The sequence below is a fragment of the Lissotriton helveticus genome, chromosome 4_1 (assembly GCF_964261635.1).
Source record: "Lissotriton helveticus chromosome 4_1, aLisHel1.1, whole genome shotgun sequence".
Classification (NCBI taxonomy): Eukaryota; Metazoa; Chordata; class Amphibia; order Caudata; family Salamandridae; genus Lissotriton; species Lissotriton helveticus.
This window is the reverse complement of record NC_136063.1, coordinates 445,643,118-445,656,569: the sequence shown is the minus strand read 5'-3', so window position 1 is coordinate 445,656,569 and position 13,452 is coordinate 445,643,118.

Here is a 13,452-nt window from a genome sequence, read left to right as displayed (position 1 = left end):
GGTTTATTAAGTTCTCGTTTAATAAGGTTAAGTACATAGTTTGAGTAAATTCATCTTACAATAAGTGCACTCTTAGTAATAATGTCAAATGCAACACTCCTTTTTAAAATTCTTAGACCATATAAGAATCATGTACCAAATGCACATTCATGTCATATATCTGTTATGAAGTTGTGATGCATTTGTGATGTGTAACGGGTGGGCAAAGTTGTGTTGCACCACATGTATTCTGTTTGATGTGTGTATGAAGAAAATATAAAAGTGGTCCATGTAAAGGGGTAGGTTAGCATTAAATGGTCTTTGCAAAGGAGGGGAAAACCCTTGCCACTTTGTATTGCAATATCGCATGTCGACTATGGATTATTGATTGTGATGGATATGGGTCCTTAACAAGTAATACATCTGCTATTGCCTTTTTAATGGGACCCATTTATCCAAGCTGGGTTTAGACCCCATGTGAGCACCCTGGATCAGGCATTTCGTTTCATGCTTCTGCATTGGAAGATGGTCACCTTGGGCAAAGGCAACCTATATGCGGCCTTCGTGGATCTACGGTCTGCGTTTGACCTTGTCCCGAGGGCCGGGCTTTGGAATTGCCTATTAGACATGGGCATGCCTCCCCTTTTGGTGCGTCTTATAGTGAACCTTCATGCACGGACATTTGCATTTGTGCGATGGGGTAAACCGGGTGAGGTGACAGAGAATTTTCCAGTGGCCAAAGGTGTCAGGCAAGGTTGTGTTTTGGCACCTACCTTGTTTTCTCTTTATATTAATAGAGTTACCAAGTACTATGACAACTTTTCCACGGATGCCCCAAGTTTGGCTGGCATGAGAATCCCCCTGCTCATGTTCGCTGACGACACTCTCTTGATTTCACGAACCAGACAGGGTCTGCAGAACGCACTGTCAAGGTTCGAGAGTTTCTATGGCGATCATGAGCTGGAGGTGAACGTGTCTAAAACCAAATTTATGGTTTTAAGGTGGCGCAAACAAATAAATGCCAGGGTTCCCATGGGGGATATCCCCCTGGAGCAAACAAAGCATTTCACCTACCTGGGAGTCACCTTCAGTGACACCCTGAGTTGGACCCACCAGATCGAGCTCATGACCATGAAACATCAACAGCTGGGCGGAGCACTGATTAAGGAACATAAAGGGTCATTTACGAGGCCAATGTCCCCGCTTATTAAGATCTATGGTGGTAAGGTTCTTTCAGCAGTCCTGTATGGTGCGGAACTATGGGGTGGTAGCAATTTGGATCCGCTAAAACATGCCCAAAATAAATTCCTAAGATTGTCCACAGGTCTGCCACAGTCGACTCCTATAACCCCCCTTCTTTATGACTTTGGGTGTCACTCGGTGGAGGACCAAGCAAGACTCCGTCCATTGACATTCTGGCGCCGTCTGTGGACAACGCCAGAACTCCATCATTATGCAGAAGCCTGCTTGGAGGTTAAAAATAGCTCTGGTGCCTCAAACATTGGATGGTTTAGAGACCTTAAGACTACCTTATTAGCTTTGGGTTATGGCGATCTGTGGTCCTCGCCTGAGTCAGCCATTTTCCCCCCCAAAAAGGAACTCAAAAAATGCTATTGGGATTGGGTGACCCATAATATGTACTTGGAAACGAACCCGAGCAGTCTTACTGGACTGTTCATTGTACATAAGGACACACCCAAGTTAGAGGGGTACTGGGACACTATAACTAAACCCTTGGACCGCAAACTATTTTTCCAATTTAGATGCGGTTCACTTCCCATAGGGGAGTTCACTAAAAAGTGGGGAACCGATAGATCGGGTTTTTGTCCTAATTGTCAAGGTATTGGGGAAAGCCTGAACCATTTTTTGTATGTGTGCCCTTTGTACTCTGCCCCTAGAGCCAAATGGCTAAAGCCGGTATGTAGACATCTAGGTACCAGATTGGCTGTGGAAGCAACTAGATTGCTAAAAACCAACCTGGATCCCCTTATTGTTGTGGAGTTGCTAAATTCTTTGGGTGGGCCTGGGTGCTTAGAAGTAGGCTCATCAAAAATAACCAAATGGTGATTGCCTAGTATTCTGTAACCTGTTGACTTATGGTTGTACACGAGTCCCTTTGTAAAGTTTTGTATATTTGTACAAGAAGCTGATTAGCTTGTCAATGATTTAATACTAGTTTTAACTGTTTTATATGTATTTATTGTATTTTATGTCTTTTATGATGAACTAATCGAATAAAGACTTCTTGAACTTGAACTTGGGACCCATTTATCCCATTGTAGCATTTGACTTCCTCAGGGTAGCAAAGCACATCAGCCTATGGCCTACTCAAGAAACATGGTGTTGACTAGCAACCCTAGCTCACTGGTACCTAACAATAAAACTCAATAAATCATTGTACAGTTGGTGCTTTTTCTTTCAAAAAGGAAAAGTTATTTTATTAAACATGGACTTATAAATTATATGCATTCATTACAAATATATACACTCTGATAGATGAAAATACCTTTGATGGCACCCTCATATCACGTTATATCCCAACTGCATACTTAACCCTCTAACCATATTACCGCCCATCTATACTAGATGACACATCACAAAATAAGGGTGTGTCACTATCAATAAGGCAGGCCTACCAGCTATGTCAGTACAAGCAGACATGATATAATTCAACTTTGCAATACAATTGAAATCAATGTAAACTGTACTAGTATGCATTAAATGCTCCAACTGAAGTCAGCCGGGAGAATATCAACATTCAATAGCATTTAGTATACTGTCAAACCTTAAGCTGTCAATCACCAATGTTGTCAACAAAGTATTGACATTAAAAAAAATGGGCAGAGTCTTTATTTTACTGTAATTAGACTGCTACTGCAGTTACAGAACCAAACAATCAGAAGGTGTTGAACACTCCAGAACCTCTGTACAAAAGTATAGGCTCCAGATGGGTTTAAAATGAAAATAAACCAATCCTGTGTTGAGTGATGCAATCCTGTGGGAGACAGATAGTTTGTTTTTAAAAATATTTCATGGGATGGGTCTGCTACACTCCATGAAGCCCCTACATACCTTTTGGGATCTGCTGGTGGTGCTTCTGCCCTTTCTTGGGCCGCCACAAAAAAACAGATGCAAATTTTAACTCCATGGAGATTATTGGATGCTCCAAGTTGGAGCGGTGAATAATTGATGAAAGTCTATTTGATGGGGTGGAAGCTGCCTGCAAGTAGGCAGCCTTGCACCACATTTCTTTGCTTTTTTTTGGGTGGTGTCCAGGTCCCACTCAGACCACCAACAACCTTTGTGGTCATTGGGGTATGCCCCATGCAGCCTAGCTGGCTCAGCCTGCATGTGTGCACCTCCTGTGCAGCACATGGGAGCCAGCACATTTTAGGTTCTGCTCCCAACAAGCAAGAAAGGTTTCTCTTCTGCTCCCATCCATTCTGTGGTGGGATCAGTGCACTCCCCTGCCTTCAAGGAATGGGGGAGGATGATGAGACCGGCGTGCCCCACCCATCCAGCCCACAAATGGGCACAGGAGGTGGGAAACACACCTAGCCCTGGACTTGCTTTGATCCTGGGGAATGGGGTCCGAGAGCCCGAAAAATCACAAAAATGTTACTAGACCTGCAGGTCTAGTAACTTTAATAAGCTATTCGACCTAACTGTAATGTACTTGACCCGGGAACTGGTCTCAAATTGTGTGATTTTAGGCAAAAATATTGTCTTACTAAGCCGCCTTTTTGTTTATTATCACATAATCAACTATGCAAGTTCACTATTTTTGCTGTACAAAAAAACTCTTTATTTACTAGACTAAATTTTTGCTCCATGTATAACAAGATTGGAGTCCATATATATAGGGTCCACATGATCCCTGGCTTGCCTCTTAGTTCCCTAATAGCATTGTCATCTAGGCAGGAGCAGTAAAAATTCCCAGTTCATGTTTAAAAACTCACTTTTCATACGTATATTACCAAAGCATGATGTGGTAGTGTACTGCCATTTACAGATAGCATATTTTCCATTGAAATGTCCACAAAACATTCGCACTAAGATGTAGTTTTACCAATAATAGCGCATAAACAATGTTTGGAAATTAGGTTTCAGCAAAAATATTTAACATTTGTACATCACCAAGTAAAATGTTCCAATTTGTTTTGATCCTATAAAAATATTTTTTTCACCATTAAATTATGAAAATTGGTCTTCATAACTAGTGAAATATATTTGAAATGTTTGAACAGTTCACTTAGCGCTTTCAGTGTTGTGTTAGAAAACAAGACTGACATCCTACAGCCTTTCATTTAAAATGCTTTGAACAGTTCAAATGCAAAACAGTTCACTTTACAAAATCCTCTAACATAAGTCAGGGAAAGAAAAATAAATGTAGAAAGACAAACTGACTTTTGACCTCTGTCTTTGAAAGCCAGCAAATGTGACAAAATAAGATTTAAAGGCATTTGTATTGCTCTTTCACATTATGAGCAATAAAGATGCCTTTAAATCTTGTTATATTGTAACATTTGCTCTGCTTTCAGAGACAGGTCAAAGGTCAGTCTGTCTTCCTAAAATCTACTTTTTGTTCTGTGACTGAAGTTAAAGGATTTTCAACAGAGTAGTCCCTAAAAATAGCTCGTCCTGAATAAATCTTGATTGACAATGCGAGTGGGCGAGTGGATCTTTCAAGCCGCATATATGTGCTGGCCCTTTGAATATGGAGGCAAAACTGTGCTTGCGTGTGGGGGGGACTCTTGCCCTTTTCATGAAAATTGTAGAGGATGTGTTGACCTCCAGTGACTGGACATGACGTACATAGGGCAGGGATTATGTTGCAAATATTTCCACAAAGCACCACACACTTGTTTATCTGCCTGGTCCCCACAGGTGACCAGGCCATTTCTCAAGCTTTATAGAGCTGATTTGCTTGTTCTTGGTTTAATTTGCTCCTGGTGGCCAGCCTAACCACCAGGACCATTGGCTGGAGGCCTCCTGGGCTTCAAAGGGCACTTTTAGTTGGGATCTGGATATTTATGGCTCCCTGCACAAGACATGTCCTCTGCCTGGGATCATGATGCTCTCTCCTCCTTGAGGTGGGCATCTTTCACAGGCCATCCAACAGCCTGCCACTAGGACACCCTCCTTGCCGCAATCCCCAGGTCGCAAATCCTCCAGGCTTCTTGAAGGGCTCCTGTGTATCAGCAGAGTTGAGGCCAGTCAACAGGAATCCCAAAGAAAGCCTCTAGGGTTCCCCAGCAGGTCCATTCCTCCAACTGTTCCTAGGGGGCATAAGGGGAGCAGCGCCAACGGCCCAGGAGAGACCTGCCCTAGTCAAAGGGACCAGCTGGATTCCCAGTCCCAAAGCCTATACTTGTAGGGCAGGAGGTGGATTTTCCTTGCAGCTGGGCATTCTTTTGCTCTTGTCGTTCCCAGGTCCATTGTCTTCTCATCTGCCTTTCCTTTATACATGGGTTTTAAGTGGGGTGGAGTCACCCTATGTCAATCCTAAGGTGGCACATTATCACTCCTCCTTTGTCTCAAACCATGTGCATAGCATTTTGAGGCTGTCAAATATGGCAAATTCAAGTTTTCGCTGGAAAGAGCCCACTCCCAGGAGAGCCTCAGATCTGCCCCTATCTGATACAGCTGCCGGAATCCTTCCCACAAAATCCTCAAAGGTGATCCCCTCCAGTGTTTGACTGCAAAGGTCTGGTCCTCCTCCTTTGCTTCTGTGAGCCTCGGCTGTCCCAGCCCAGCCCAGGTGCAGTGTGACAAGCTAATTAACAAATGCAGATTTGCTCCCCATTCCTTCCTTTCCCAGGAACTGATCCAAGCACTGTTAATTCCTCTATGGTGTGGGGAGGCCTTTGATCCTCCAGCTGTGGAGCAGAGTACTTTACTTGGCTGAGTAAAGGTGGCAAAGGTCTGGAATCTGATAAAGAAGCTGAGCCAAGGAAATATGACAATTCTGTTAGTGCCATAAGGAGTGTATGTATGATGTTAGAGACTACAAATGTACACTCTGAGTATTTACACCTAGATTGGTACTTTTGTGGACCCCATAGGCCTATTTGGGCAAAATCATACTTTAGTGCTAATTTCGTACATGTTGTTTAATACACTGTAAAAACCACAGATCTACAATAAGCATGACTCATGAGCGCCACCATCTCTGGTTTCACCATCATCACCAAGAGGTTGCTTTCTTGGAGTTCTCTGACTCACAACAGTTAAGACCCCGGCTCAGAGCACCGGTATGATTTTTTAAAGAAGTATTTTAGCTACTTTTCCAATAAAAACGAAAAGATACTCCTCGCAGTTCACTATCAGTCACAATGATACATCTCCTGCCTTTTCCCAGCTTTTTTCCTCTTTTCTTGAAGTTTTAATTTCATCTCCTTCTCTCCATTTTTATTATTTTTGTCTCCTTCCATCCTTTCATGTCCTTGCTCGCATCTATCTACCTTGCACTTTTTTTTGCCATTTTCATAATTTTTTTCTTTCTTTATTGTGTTTGTTGCTTTGATACCACTCAGCACTCGCCTAATAACTCAGTCCTGGTATCCTCCACTGAGATATTCATTAGTTTCTGTCTGGTGATCTGCAGACCACAGATCAAAGTTGAAAGGGGGCATAAATAACAATTCAATGGACCCACTGGAGACCATGGCAAGAGATGCCGGAGCCGGGGACCCACAATGACCTTGGCTTGCAGGTTTAGAAGGCTTTATCAAGACCAATACATTTGCAGATAATGAGACGAATAGAGCTAAGGTGTCATTGGAATGTGAACGATGCACCATTAACAAATCTATGTAACCTAACCTATTTTCTCATTAGAAAATATTTACAGGCACAACTGAAACACTAACCACAGGCAACCAACCATACGCCATGTGCAAACACCTGGCCCTCAGAAAATCAACGTGGTTTCCCATGATGAAGGTGTACTCGTTATCAGCCGCAAATCACCTCTAGTGGGTCGGCAGTCTGTGGTCCACATCAACCATGTAGGTGACATGGATAAGCAGAAAGAAGCCAACTCAAGGAATACACCCCTTAACCAATGGTGTGTCCAGCTTATGTAGTGTTTTAAATAGAAGCATTACTGCTACTTTCATACATACTTTTACAGATTTTTTGCCGAATTCAGGTGAACAAAAGGATACGTCTGCCCCACTGATATTTGAACCTCTGGCTTTCAAATTATATAGAGTTCTGAAGATGCCACAAAAACCAAATTTACATTTTAATAATGTGTCAAACACCTAATGTAGACATGTGGATGACAAAAACATATCATCAAAGACTTTCCCCTAGATTCATCAAAGTCCCCTTTTGCGAGTCTGTATTAGCGATTATTAAGGAATCGCTATTACAGACTCGCAAAACGGGATTCATGTAAAAATCGCAATTTTTATTGCGAGTCCTACAGCTTCCTTATTTGCGATTAGCTAATTGCTAATCGCAAATAAGGAATAACTCCCCATTCCTCCCTATGGGCCTAAAGGCCCATGGGAATGAATGGGAAGACATATCAATGTGCGAATCGCTATTAGCGATTCGCATTTTGTGTTTGCGATTTCAAGGCTGCAGGGGTGTCCAAAGGACACCCTGTTGCACCCCTGAAATGACATTGGACGCTGGTGTTACACACACACATGTGTAACATACAACTTAGAAAAATGCACTTAAGTGCATTTTTCTAAGTTTCCGCTATTTACCACGAGGTTTGACTTCACGGTAAATAGCGGCCCGAAATTGCGAATTCGCAATTTTTAAATGTTTCATGAATTGCATTTAAGGAATCTCAAATAGAGATTCCTTAAATGCAATTCCTCGCACAATTGCAAATTCTATAATAGCGATTTTTGCATTTGGGATGATGAATCCCAAATGCAAAAACTTGCGCTCGCAGAGGGCCAGATTCTCAGAATCTGGCCCTTTGCGAGCCGATTTTCGTTTCATGAATCTGGCCGTTTGATGGTACACAAAAACAACCTTGTCTTTCCCTTTCCTTGCTCAAAGTCTCCAGATTAACCCGTTTTCTCAGCACTACCCTCCTGTTCACCCTTTTGCGTGTCAAACTATAGCTTTCATTTTCTGCTCTGCTGTAAGAATTCCTGTTGCCAGAATGCGAGCACTATTCTGCAATCCACTAAAAGTCATTTTTTCTATTAGGCCACCGCTGGGTGGTTAGTGGCACATTACACAAACACTAAATAAAACAAATGTGTTTAATTTCCCTTTCGGAAATTAAGTATATTTTTAACAACGTTATTGCCATTCTTTAATACACAAACAGCTACATTCAATAAATATCAATAATTTATTTTTTTGTGCTTCTGAGGAGCCCCATGCAAATGACGGAATCTTCCTTTAAAAGTACTCCTTCACTGCAAACCCCTTCATTTTTTAGTATACTTCTTCCTTTGAAGGCTCTGGTGTATTTACAATATTTAAATACAAGCATTTGCAATGCAATAGGTCTCGCATTAGGAAAGTTTGAGCTACTGGTATTGTAAATGACACATTTTTTATTTATGTGTTGGTTTTGAAAATAGCGGAATTAATAGCTTTGTCATTTACAATGACAATAGTTTTAACTTTCACATATGTGACACCTATAGCATTTGTAATGTAATATGTGTTTTATTTACGTGACTTAGATGTATTGATATTACAAATAACAATGGCTTTTATTTTTTAAATAATTAATACTTAAATAAAAGCTATTGTAATTTATAAAGGCAATAGCTTAAACGTTTGTAAATAACTTTTGTGAACATTATGTTCAGTGTATTTTATTGTGACGAAAATCCAAGAACAGAAGTGAAATATTAACATCTTTTTGTGACATTTGTAATAAAGCTTGAAACATTGAGAGAACATATTTGAACCAGTTGTTGTTGAATGGTTGCACAGATTGATGCTGTGGTGGCGCGGAGTGATGTTGTGGTGGCGACGAGTGATGCTGTGGCATTCAGTGATGCGGTGGTAGCGTATAGGAATGTTGTGGTGCCCCTGAGTGATGCTGTGGTGGTGCTGAGTGATGCTGTGGTGATGCGATAGATAGAGTGTGTGCGATAGATAGATAGATAGAGTGAGGGCGATAGATAGATAGAGGGAGTGCGATAGATAGATAGAGGGAGGGCGATAGATAGATAGACAGATAGATAGAGTGAGGGAGATCGATAGATAGAGTGATGGCGATAGACAGAGTGAGTGCGATAGATAGACAGATAGAGAGGACGATAGATAGATAGACAGATAGATAGAGTGAGGGCGATAGATAGATAGAGGGTGATAGATAGATAGAGTGAGGGCAATAAATAGATAGAGTGAGAGCAATTGATAGAAAGAGTGACGGCGATAGATAGAGTGAGGGCAATAAATAGATAGAGTGAGAGCAATTGATAGAAAGAGTGACGGCGATAGATAGAGTGAGGGCGATAGATAGAGTGAGGGCGATAGATAGAGTGAGGGCGATAGATAGATAGAGTGAGGGCGATAGATAGATAGAGTGAGGGCGATAGATAGATAGAGTGAGGGCGATAGATAGATAGATAAATAGATAGAGTGAGGGCGATAGATAGTTAGAGTGAGGGTGATAGATAGAGTGAGGGCGATAGATACAGAGTGCGACAGATAGATAGAGAGTGCGACAGATAGAGTGAGGGCGATAGATAGAGTGAGGGCGATAGATAGAGTGAGGGCGATAGATAGAGTGAGGGCGATAGATAGAGTGAGGGCGATAGATAGATAGAGTAAGGTGGCCTTGTGGTGGACGTGGTGGTGGACGTGGTGGTGGTGGATGTGGTGGTGGTGGACATGGTGGTGGTGGACGTGGTGGTGGTGGACGTGGTGGTAGTGGACGCGGTGGTAGTGGAGATGAGTGTGGTGGTGGTGGACGTGGTGGTGGACGTGGTGGTGGTGGATGTGGTGGTGGTGGACGTGGTAGTGGTGGACGTGGTGGTGGTGGACGTGGTGGTGGTGAATGTGGTGGTGGAGGTGGGTGTGGTGGAGGTGGGTGTGGTGGTGTTGGTGGTGGACATGGTGGTGGTGGAGGACATGGTGATGGTGGACGTAGTGGTGGTGGTGGACGTGGTGGTGGAGGTGGTGGTTGTGGACGTGGTGGTGGAGGTGGTGGTGGGTGTGGTGGTGTTGCTGGTGAACATGGTGGTGGTGGACGTGGTGGACGTGGATGCTGTAGTTGTGGATGTGGTGGTGGTGGACGTGGATGTTGGTTGGTGGACGTGGTGGTGGTGGTGGATGTGGTGTTGGTGGTTGATGTAGTGGTGGATGTGGTGGTGGATGTGGTGGTGGACTTGGTGGTGGACTTGGTGGTGGGCGTGGTGATGGTAGTGGATGTGGTGGTGGTGGAGGTAGACGTGGTGGTTGTGGTGGATGTCGTAGTGGCCTCAAGGTGGACGTGGTGGTGGACATGGTGGTGGTGGACGTGGTGGTGGATGTGGTGGACATGGTGGTGGTGGACGTGGTGGTGGTGGACGTGGTGGTGGTGGTAGTGGTGGTAGATGTGGTGATGGTGGAGGTGGGTGTGGTGGTGGTGGACGTGGTGGTGGTGTGATAGATAGAGTGAGGGCGATAGATAGATAGAGGGAGGGCGATAGATAGATAGAGGGAGGGCGATAGATAGATAGACAGATAGAGTGAGGGCGATCGATAGATAGAGTGATGGCGATAGACAGAGTGAGTGCGATAGATAGACAGATAGAGAGGACGATAGATAGATTGACAGATAGAGGGTGATAGATAGATAGAGTGAGGGCAATAAATAGATAGAGTGAGAGCAATTGATAGATAGAGTGAGGGCGATAGATAGAGTGAGGGCGATAGATAGAGTGAGGGCGATAGATAGAGTGAGGGTGATAGATAGATAGAGTGAGGGCGATAGATAGAGTGAGGGCGATAGATAGATAGATAGATAAATAGATAGAGTGAGGGCGATAGATAGTTAGAGTGAGGGTGATAGATAGAGTGAGGGCGATAGATAGAGAGTGCGACAGATAGAGAGTGCGACAGATAGAGTGAGGGCGATAGATAGAGTGAGGGCGATAGATAGAGTGAGGGCGATAGATAGAGTGAGGGTGATAGATAGATAGAGTGAGGGCGATAGATAGATAGAGTAAGGTGGCCTTGTGGTGGACGTGGTGGTGGCCGTGGTGGTGGACGTGGTGGTGGTGGATGTGGTGGTGGTGGACATGGTGGTGGTGGACGTGGTGGTGGTGGACGTGGTGGTGGTGGACGTGGTGGTGGTGGACGTGGTGGTGGTGGACGTGGTGGTGGTGGACGTGGTGGTAGTGGATGTGGTGGTGGTGGACGCGGTGGTGGTGGAGATGAGTGTGGTGGTGGTGGACGTGGTGGTGGAAGTGGTGGTGGTGGATGTGGTGGTGGTGGACGTGGTAGTGGTGGACGTGGTGGTGGTGGACGTGGTGGTGGTGAATGTGGTGGTGGAGGTGGGTGTGGTGGTGTTGGTGGTGGACATGGTGGTGGTGGAGGACATGGTGATGGTGGACGTAGTGGTGGTGGATGTGGTGGGGGTGGAGGTGGTGGTGGAGGTGGTGGTTGTGGACGTGGTGGTGGAGGTGGTGGTGGGTGTGGTGGTGTTGCTGGTGAACATGGTGGTGGTGGACGTGGTGGACGTGGACGCTGTAGTTGTGGATGTGGTGGTGGTGGACGTGGATGTTGTGTTGGTGGACGTGGTGGTGGTGGTGGATGTGGTGTTGGTGGTGGATGTAGTGGTGGATGTGGTGGTGGATGTGGTGGTGGACGTGGTGGTGGACTTGGTGGTGGGCGTGGTGATGGTAGTGGATGTGGTGGTGGTGGAGGTAGACGTGGTGGTTGTGGTGGATGTCGTAGTGGCCTCAAGGTGGACGTGGTGGTGGACATGGTGGTGGTGGACGTGGTGGACATGGTGGTGGTGGACGTGGTGGTGGTTGACGTGGTGGTGGTGGTAGTGGTGGTAGACGTGGTGGACGTGGTGGATGTGGTGATGGTGGAGGTGGGTGTGGTGGTGGTGGACGTGGTGGTGGTGGATGTAGTGGTGCTGGACGTAGTGGTGGTGGACGTGGTGGTGGTGGACATGGTGGTGGTGGAGGCGGTGGCTGTGGACATGGTGGTGGTTGACGTGGAGGTGGTGGATGTGGTGGATGTGGGGGTGGTGGTGGTGGACATGGTGGTGGTGGATGTGGTGGTGATGGACGCACTGGAGGTGGACATGGTGGTGGTGGTGGATGTGGTAGTGGTGGACGTGGTAGATGTAGTGGTGTTGGTGGTGGACATGGTGGTGGTGGACGTGGTGGTGGCAGACATGGTGGTGGTGGTGGACATTATGGTGGTGGTGGACATGGTGGTGGTGGTGGATGTGGTGGCGGTGGACATGGTAGTGGTGGATGTGGTGGTGGTGTTGGATGTGGTAGTGGTGGACGTGGTAGTGGTAGACGTGGTGGTGGTGTTGGACGTGGTGGTGGTGGACGTGGTGGTGGTGAACATGGTGGTTGTGGACATGGTGGTTGTGGACATGGTGGTGATGGACGTGGTGGTGGTGGAGGACATGGTGGTGGACATGGTGGTGGTGGACATGGTGATGGTGGATGTGGTGGTGGTGGTGGTAGTGGTGGTGGACGTGGTGGTGTAGGTGGGTGTGGTGGTGGTGGACGTGGTGGTGGTGGACATGGTGGATGTGGTGGTGGTGGATGTGGTGTTGGATGTGGTAGTGGTGGTGGTGGGTGTGATGGTGGTGGACCTGGTGGTGGTGGACATTGTGGTTGTGGACATGGTGGTGATGATGTGTGCTTACTCACGGTGGTGGACGTGGTGGTTGTGGACATGGTGGTGACGGTGTGCGCTTACTCACAGCTTCAATTTCCATGCAGCGGGCACACAGCCGAGGTTATCTGTGCGCAAGGAAGGAAATGAGTGAACTGGGTCAATAATTAGGGTTCAGTGGGCCCTCGGGTCAAGTTGCCAGTGCACCTGCTGCGCCAAATGGAAGCTAGGCCCCAACACTGGAAGAAAGCTGCAAGGAGTCTGCTTCCGAGCACATAGGTGTGCTCATTGCACCACGAAGATCACAGGTACAAACCGAGGTGAACTAGACTCCTATACATAGCTGAGAGGCAGTGACTCGGATTGCAAATGTTCCCCTACTTTGAGAAGTGAGATCCCCAGAGACCAGCCCTAGGTGTGCCACAGAGCCCGTGCCAGAGTGACTGCACACACAACGCCTGCTCACGTGTCACGGGGCACTGTTCTGCCCTTTAAATGGAGTGTATTAGAAGTTAATAGTTCATTACATTTTAAGAGCCTCTTAATGTTCTGTTCAGTGATGGCGTATTCCAGCGCCTTAATGAGTCGAGAGCCTGCCTCAGGGCACACGGGGGCCGGAGGCACGGGCAGAAAGGGATAGAGTGGGAAGAAAGAGCGATCAGGGGTGGGCAAAAGAAAGGAAGA